This window comes from Camelina sativa, chromosome 15, assembly GCF_030686135.1.
Source record: "Camelina sativa cultivar CO46 ecotype springtype chromosome 15, ASM3068613v1".
Classification (NCBI taxonomy): domain Eukaryota; kingdom Viridiplantae; phylum Streptophyta; class Magnoliopsida; order Brassicales; family Brassicaceae; genus Camelina; species Camelina sativa.
In genome coordinates, this window is record NC_141894.1 from 11,112,342 (window position 1) to 11,120,414 (window position 8,073).

An 8,073-nucleotide genomic window follows, 5' to 3' on the forward strand; every position below is an offset into this window, starting at 1 on the left:
ACATATATGCGTATACATAATTAACACCTAGGCAGTAGCCATATAGCTATATGATTAAACAACACATTTCAATGTTTGTAGCAAATCATAAATTAACGCAAAATCTAACCATAAGATTATATCCTCTTGTAGTCTTGTTTTTTTTTTGTCATCTGATAATATTATAAATTTTGAAAAGATACATAGTGAAATACAACTTATGCCGGCGGAAAACAAAGATATCTTCGGAGTCTACAGTCCAAATACAACTCTTGTAGTTTTGTTAATTAAATCCATATATATATATATATATATATATATATATATATATATTCTTTTAAGTCATTTGTTGGTATATGTTATTATTTGTAATTAAATTTGTCGCTATTCAAAATATCCTCTTTTAAATAAAACGGAAGTACACGACTTCAAATTGGTAGACCATATAATATTAATATAGGTTATAACTAAGATTAATTATTTGATAGGTTATATAAATTAATTATTTGATAGGTTATATAAATTTAGGATTATGATCCACTTAAAAAGGATATTCCAAAAAATCTCGAAAAATATTTAACTAACCATATATAGACAAAAAATCTCATAAATTAATAGAAATTAATCACTTTTATGTAGATTACAAGTGATTTCCGATTATACTAAAAATACATTAAAAATTTCATGCTAGAGCTTCATGAGTTAAAATTGATTTCAATCTGTTAAATATAATGATTTAAAAATTTCGATTATAATAAAAATACATTAAAAATTTTAATATGTGCTCTAGCACGTCTTTTTCTTTGTTTGTGATGCCCCAGTCAAGAGCTTCATGAGTTAGCCTGAAAACACGCATAAGCTGTTTTGCACCCAGAGACAAAGTGGTGACTACGGACTGCTCATCGAGATTGTGTGAAACGACCGACCTTTTTTTTTTCCTTTTAATAAATAATAATTAATATAAATATATAAATAAACTACAACTAGTGGTCCCATACCCACTAGCCACCTAACCACATTCACCATCAACAGCGGAACAAAAACAAGCAATATCCAATAATAAACCAATAATACTCCAACAACAATCCAATATCATAGCATAAACAATAACCAAATACCAAACAACAAGAAACAAGGAACCAGCAACCTAGCAATGTTTCTAATGACTCAACTCTAGCAACCTAGCAATGCCAGACAACATCCAATCGAGTCCCTAGAACATCCTCCTCTTCATTGCCTTGATTCCACGATCACACTTTGCCTTTACCTGCACCACAAACACAAATTGAGATGCATGAGTATTTGATAAACACTCAGTGAGGCAATCCTCCCATCTACTGGGCTATACACACAAGCAACAATGATTCCAAAGTTCCAAAACAAGCAACAAACAAACACACAAACCAGGAAATCAAACATCGTCTCGCTGGAAGGGAGGTGTCGACCGACACCAGCCTAGTGTCGACCAACACTGGCTAAATGGTGTCGACCGACACTACCCCACAGTGTCGATCGATGCCTGACTTGCTGGTGTCGACCGACACCAAGTGGTGTCGATCGACACTCCCTCTGCAACTGCGATCCGCGCGAAGTTGAGAGTCGAATCTCGCTCCCAATCTCCTCCAAATCGCCCAATACTCAAAACCCAAGCCTTATACCTCCGTAGGAACCTGTATCAACCAATTCCCAGCAAGAAAAACACACAAACAAGCAACAACAAGCAAGAACAAGGGAATCAAAGGCTTAGATCAGCCATGGTCATGCACTCACCTCTTTCAAGAAGATTCTGACCAACAAGAACGAATTCCCTCACTCCTAGCAAGCTTCTAACACCTTCCCAGCCTTAGATCTCCCAAGAACAGCAAGGAATCTCTCAATCTCTTCCCAAAAGCTCAAGAACACTCTCTCTCTTTGTGTTTTCTCTCAAAAACGGCGAATAACCCAAAACAACACGACCCTAGGTCGTTTTCTTCCTCTAAAACTCGATTTTAGGAATTCTCTAAACCAACCACGCAAACCAGACAATTAAAATTGAACCGACCAAACCGGCCACAATTGGTGTCGATCGATGCCTCACTAGAAGGTGTCGATCGACACCCTTACCAAAATACCAAAAATTGGTTTGCGGGTGTTACAATTCTCCCCCACCAATCTAGATTCGTCCTCGAATCTCGAACAACCATCAACCAAGGACTCCCGTGCAACCGTCTCCACGGCCCGCACTCCTCCGACCGATCTACAGAAGGTCACCTCTAGGCGATAGACTCACGCTCCAGGCGTCATTTGCTCTTGACTTTTTAGACCTTCCTTTACCCATAGGCCTAAACCTTGAGTTTTTATTGGCTCCTCATCAGACCTAAGTCTGCATGCCAAATGTTGGCTCCTCATCAGGCCGAAGCCCGCATGCCATAATATATAAGGAAAAGTCCAAACTCGTCTCTCGGGTTGCCACCCTACAGCGCGCCCCCGGATCGTCATCCGAAGTCGATATACCAACCATACTCCCGAGCCACAAAGTCTCTGAATATGGCAGTACTAGGAGAACCTAAGTCCCCCAAGAGTCGCGAGCAAACGATTCTGAACACGTCTGAGTCCTATCCCTATCCAGGTTTCCTTCCCGTGGCTCGCGTAAAAACATCTCAATGCCCTACCAACCACATATTCCCTCACCGGAATACCTCATGACCACAAGAGGATCATATACACGCCACAAGGACCGCCACAAAGGCCAAACAAAATATCCTAAAGAGGACCGCCACTAAGGCCAAACAAATGTCCTAAAGAGGACCGCCACCAAGGCCAAACAAATGTCCTAAAGAGGACCGCCACCAAGGCACTCTGGCTAAAAAGCCCGCCACAAAGGCCATCTGTCCCGAAGGACCGTCACAAAGACCATATGTCCCGAAGGACCGTCACAAAGACATTCTGGCTAAACAGCCCGCCACAAAGGCCATCTGTCCCGAAGGACCATCACAAAGACACTCTGGCTAAACAGCCCGCCACAAAGGCCAAACAAATGTCCTAAAAAGGACCGCCACCAAGGCCACACAAATGTTCTAAAGAGGACCGTCACGAAGACACTCTGGCTAAAAAGCCCGTCACAAAGACCACACATTGTCTAAAAAGACCGCCGCACACGGCACACTGACTCAAAAGTCCGCCACTAAGGCCACACACAAGCCCCCTTTAAAGCTCTCCACCGCTAAAATGGACAAATTCCAACTCCCATAAAACTTTCCATATTTAGCACTTTCCATTTTTGGAAACTTCTCCTTCAGAAAACTTTCCTTCACAACCCCGCCTCACGGAAACTTGTACCCCAACACCACCTCATCTTGTTACTGAGTCGCACAACCAACCACCCCAAGCGACCGAGTAACAAGAGAGATGGGCTGGAATACTCCATTCTCGCTCCAGCCACGGATTACAGATGGGACCAGGCTAAACAAGCTCAAGTCGCGGCTTGCTTCTCATACCACTTCTTGAACCTTGCCTTCATCTTTGCCTCAGGCTCCCAAGTCTGCTCCTCAACACCATCACAGTCCCACAGGACTCTCATTAAAGGAATCTTCTTCTTCCGAAGTTCCTTGATCCTCCTCTCGAGAACCCTCAATGGTCTCGCCTCCAAAGTCATGTTAGGCTGAAGATCCTCCGGAATCTTAGCCAACACCTGTCACCCTCACGGAGACACTTCCGCAACATAGACACATGGAAAACCTTATGGAATGCACGCATAACCTCAGGTAACTCCAATCTATATGCCACTGGTCCAACCCGCTCAGTCACTCTGAATGGACCCATATACCTCGGACTCAACTTAGTCTCTGACAATGACCTGTTCGGACCCCGCAACATGGCCATCTTGAGGTACACTGTGTCTCCTACCTGAAACTCAAGATCTCTCCTCCTCCTATCTGCATAACTCCTCTGCCTATCCTGAGCCTCCTTCATGTTCAGCTTGAGAACCCGAATCTTCTCTGAGGTCTCCTGAACAAAAATAGTACCAAACATGCTCCTTCCCCCCACCTGAGTCCAGCATAATGGTGTACGACATGGCCTCCCATACAAAGCCTCATAAGGAGTCATCTTAATACTCGCCTGATAACTGTTGTTGTAAGCAAACTCTACCAGGTTCAGGTGATCTGCCCAATGGCCACCCCAATTCAACACACACATCCTCAGCAAATCCTCCAGCGTCTGGATCGTCCTCTTAGACTGTCCATCTGTCTGGGGATGATAAGCTGTACTCATATGCACCTTAGTGCCCATCTCCGCCTGAAATGCCTTCCAGAACACCGAAGTGAACTTAGAATCCCTATCAGACACAATGCTCGCTGGCACCCCATGCAATCTGACTATCTCTCTCACATACTTCTTGGCCAAGACCGCTGCTCCATCAGTCTTCTTAATGGCCAGAAAATGTGCTGACTTAGTCAACCGATCCACAATGACCCAAATAGCATCAAAAGTCCGTGACACTGGCAATCCTACCACAAAATCCATGGTGATCATTTCCCACTTCCACTCAGGAATGGGTAAACTCTTCAGTAACCCGCCAGGAACCTGATGCTCAGCCTTCACTAGCTGACCCACATCACACCTCGAAACCCAACTAGCCACATCCTTCTTCATCCCGACCCAATGATAGTACCTCTTGAGGTCACGGTACATCTTAGTCGCTCCTGGATGAATGGATAACTTGCTCGCATGAGCCTCTCTCAGAATCTCCTGTCTCAACTCCTCATCCTTGGGCACACAAACCCGACCGTGCACCAAGATAGTACCATTATCCGAGACCTGATACTCTGAATCCACATCCGTAGAGGCATTCACCAGCCCCAAATCCTTCTCCTGAGCCAACCGCACTCTACTCAGAAGATCTGCTCTATCTACTGCTTCCAAACCCAACGGTTCCTGTGAAACAGCACACAAGCTCAAAGCACTGATCTCCCCTACCAGAGACTCCATCTCCTGCTCCTGAGCCGAAGCTACCCTCTTCCGACTCAGAGCATCTGCAACCGTGTTAGCCTTACCAGGATGATAGGCTATCTCCAAATCATAATCTGCCACAAGCTCCATCCACCGCCTCTGTCTCAAATTCAGCTCAGGCTGAGTGAATATATACTTCAGGCTCTTATGATCTGTAAACACCTGTACCTTTGCACCATAAAGATAAGACCTCCAAATCTTCAGGGCAAAAACTACAGCACCCATCTCCAAATCATGAGTAGGATAGTTGCCTTCATGCACCCGCAACTGCCGCGAAGCATAAGCAATCACCTTCCCATGCTGCATCAGAACACAACCCAACCCAACTCTAGATGCATCTATATAAACCACATAGGGTTCTCCCTGCTCAGGCAAAGCCAACACTGGCGCAGTAGTCAACATCTCCTTCAGGCTTGCAAAGCCTTCCTCACACTCTTCTGACCAGACAAAAGGAACATCCTTCCCTGTCAACTTAGTCATAGGACGTGCTCTGCTTGCAAACCCCTGCACAAATCTCCTGTAGTACCCTGCCAATCCAAGGAAACTCCTGATCTCTGTGGCATTCTGCGGTCTACAGAAACTCCCTCTGCAGAAACAATGTGACCCAGAAAGCCCATCTCACGCTGCCAAAAACTACACTTGCTCAACTTGGCAAACAACTTCTGCTCCCGCAGCTTCTCCATAACTGCCCTCAAATGCACTGCATGCTCCTCAGGACTCTTAGAATAGACCAGGATATCGTCGATGAAAATGATGACAAATACATCCAGAAACTCCTGAAACACACTGTTCATCAATCTCATAAACGCTGCTGGTGCGTTAGTCAACCCGAAAGGCATTACCACAAACTCATAGTGCCCCTACCTCGTCCTGAAAGCAGTCTTCCTCACATCTGCCTCATCTATCGGTATCTGATGATAACCCGATGCCAGATCCACCTTGGAGAACCAAGTAGCACCCCTCAACTGATCCAACAACTCGTCAATCCTCGGGAGAGGGTACTTGTTCTTCACAGTGACCCGGTTCAAACCCCTGTAATCAATACACAACCGGAAACTCCCATCCTTTTTCTTGACAAACAACACCGGCGCTCCCCACGGTGACACACTTGGACGGATGAATCCCTTACTCAACAAATCCTCTAGCTGCTTCTTCAGCTCTGCCATCTCTGCTGGAGCCATTCTGTAAGGAGCCTTGGATAACGGTGTCGTCCCCGGTTCCAGTTCAATGGTAAAAGGATCCGACCGAGATGGTGGTAATCCCTGCAAGGACTGAAACACATCCTCAAACTCCTCCACTACCGGAATACCGCTAACCGTAGACTTCCCCACTGACTCTGGCATAGATATAGTAACCAAATAAGCCTCACGGCCCTTCTCGATCATCTTCCCAGCCTGAATGGCTGAGATCACGAGACTCCCTGAAGTCGGTCTAATACCCTGAAAAACCAACTTCCCTCCTGGACGCTCAAACTCCACTCTACCCCGATAGCAATCCAAATGCACCCTATGCCGATGCATCCAATCCATCCCGAGAATAACATCATACAGCTCCACTGGACTGATAAGCAAATCCGCTGGCCATGACTCTCCTGCGATCTGAATATCAATTCCTCTAGCTCATCCAATAACTCTCAGGAACTTGCCTCCCGCAACTCTAACAACTTCGGTACGCTCTCCAGGATCCCCGCTGATCCCCGCACACTCTGCACACTCTGGAGTAATGAAGCTATGCGAAGCTCCAGAATCAAACATAACGTGGGACTTAAACCCGCCCACCAACAAGGTCCCTACACAAACCTCATGTGTTGAGAACCTAACACTTTATCACAGGAAACATATACACTCTGAACCTACTAAAATTCACAAAGTTAAAGTACCAGAAAATATACCTGTGATCGCCCCGGCACTGGTTCCACCAGTCTCAGCTGTCGGGTAAACTCGTGGCGCCTGCTCAATCCGTGCCACCTGCTGACCCCCAGGCTGCACTTGCTGCAACGCTGCCACTGCTGCCGGCTGCAACTTGGGACAAAAAGGCCTGATGTGCCCTGTCTCCCTACAGTGATAACATACCCGAGGTCCTGCCGTCGGAACACTCCTCTTGGGACAACTAGCAACCCTGTGATCCCTGCTCCCACAACCGAAGCAACCCGCACCACTCGGCTTCTGCGTAGCCTCCCACTTCCTCTTGGTCCCCTGAGCATGCCTACCGCCCCTGCTAGAACCACCCTGCTGCTGAGCCTTACTAGGCTGAACTGCTGGAGCTACCGCCACTGACTGGGCCCGGATATCCTCCTCAATCTCTGCTGCAGTCTCAACCAGCTCTGCACGCGTAGCATAACTCCTCCCTCTACAGTGAACTCTCTAGTCATCACGTTGAGCCCTCAAGAATCTCCTGATCTGAGCCTCCTCAGGCTCCATAGCCCGACCTCCATAACAAAGAAGTCGACTGAACTCCAAGTCCAGCTCCCGCACTGACCGTGTCTCCTGAGACAACTGAAGGAACTGCACCTCCAAACGATCCAATGCCTCTCTAGGAAAATACTTGCGGTTGAACTCCAAAACGAAGTCAGCCCAAGTCATCTCCCGCTGCACCCTCCTAGCAGCCACAGATCTCCACCACAACTCAGCATCACCACTCAAGAAGTAAACCCCTATGTCCACCCAAAACTCCTCAGGACATCTCAGAGTATGGAAGTTACGTTCCACTCTCGTCCTCCACGCATCCGCAGCAGTAGGATCAACACCTCCCGAAAACTGCTCAGTACGCAACCGACCCATCTCTGTCAACATGCTGAGATAACGAGCATGGACCCCCGCATCCCCAGCCACTGGCTGCCGCTCCTCCGCCACCACTGGTGGCACTATCTGAGCCTGAGCCGGTACCACTGGTGGTAACCGCTCTAACACCTGTGCTAGCAAAGCCGCAACGTCTACACCAGGGACTCCACCCGCTGGGACCTCCACACCTGGGACCCTAGCATCACCGGCCACTGGAGCATCAACACCGCCCCCTCCTGCCACACTCACGGAATCCCCCGGAACATCCTGCGACTCGCCAACACCCTCAGCTGTCACACTCTGGTCCTCGGTCTCGTTAACCACT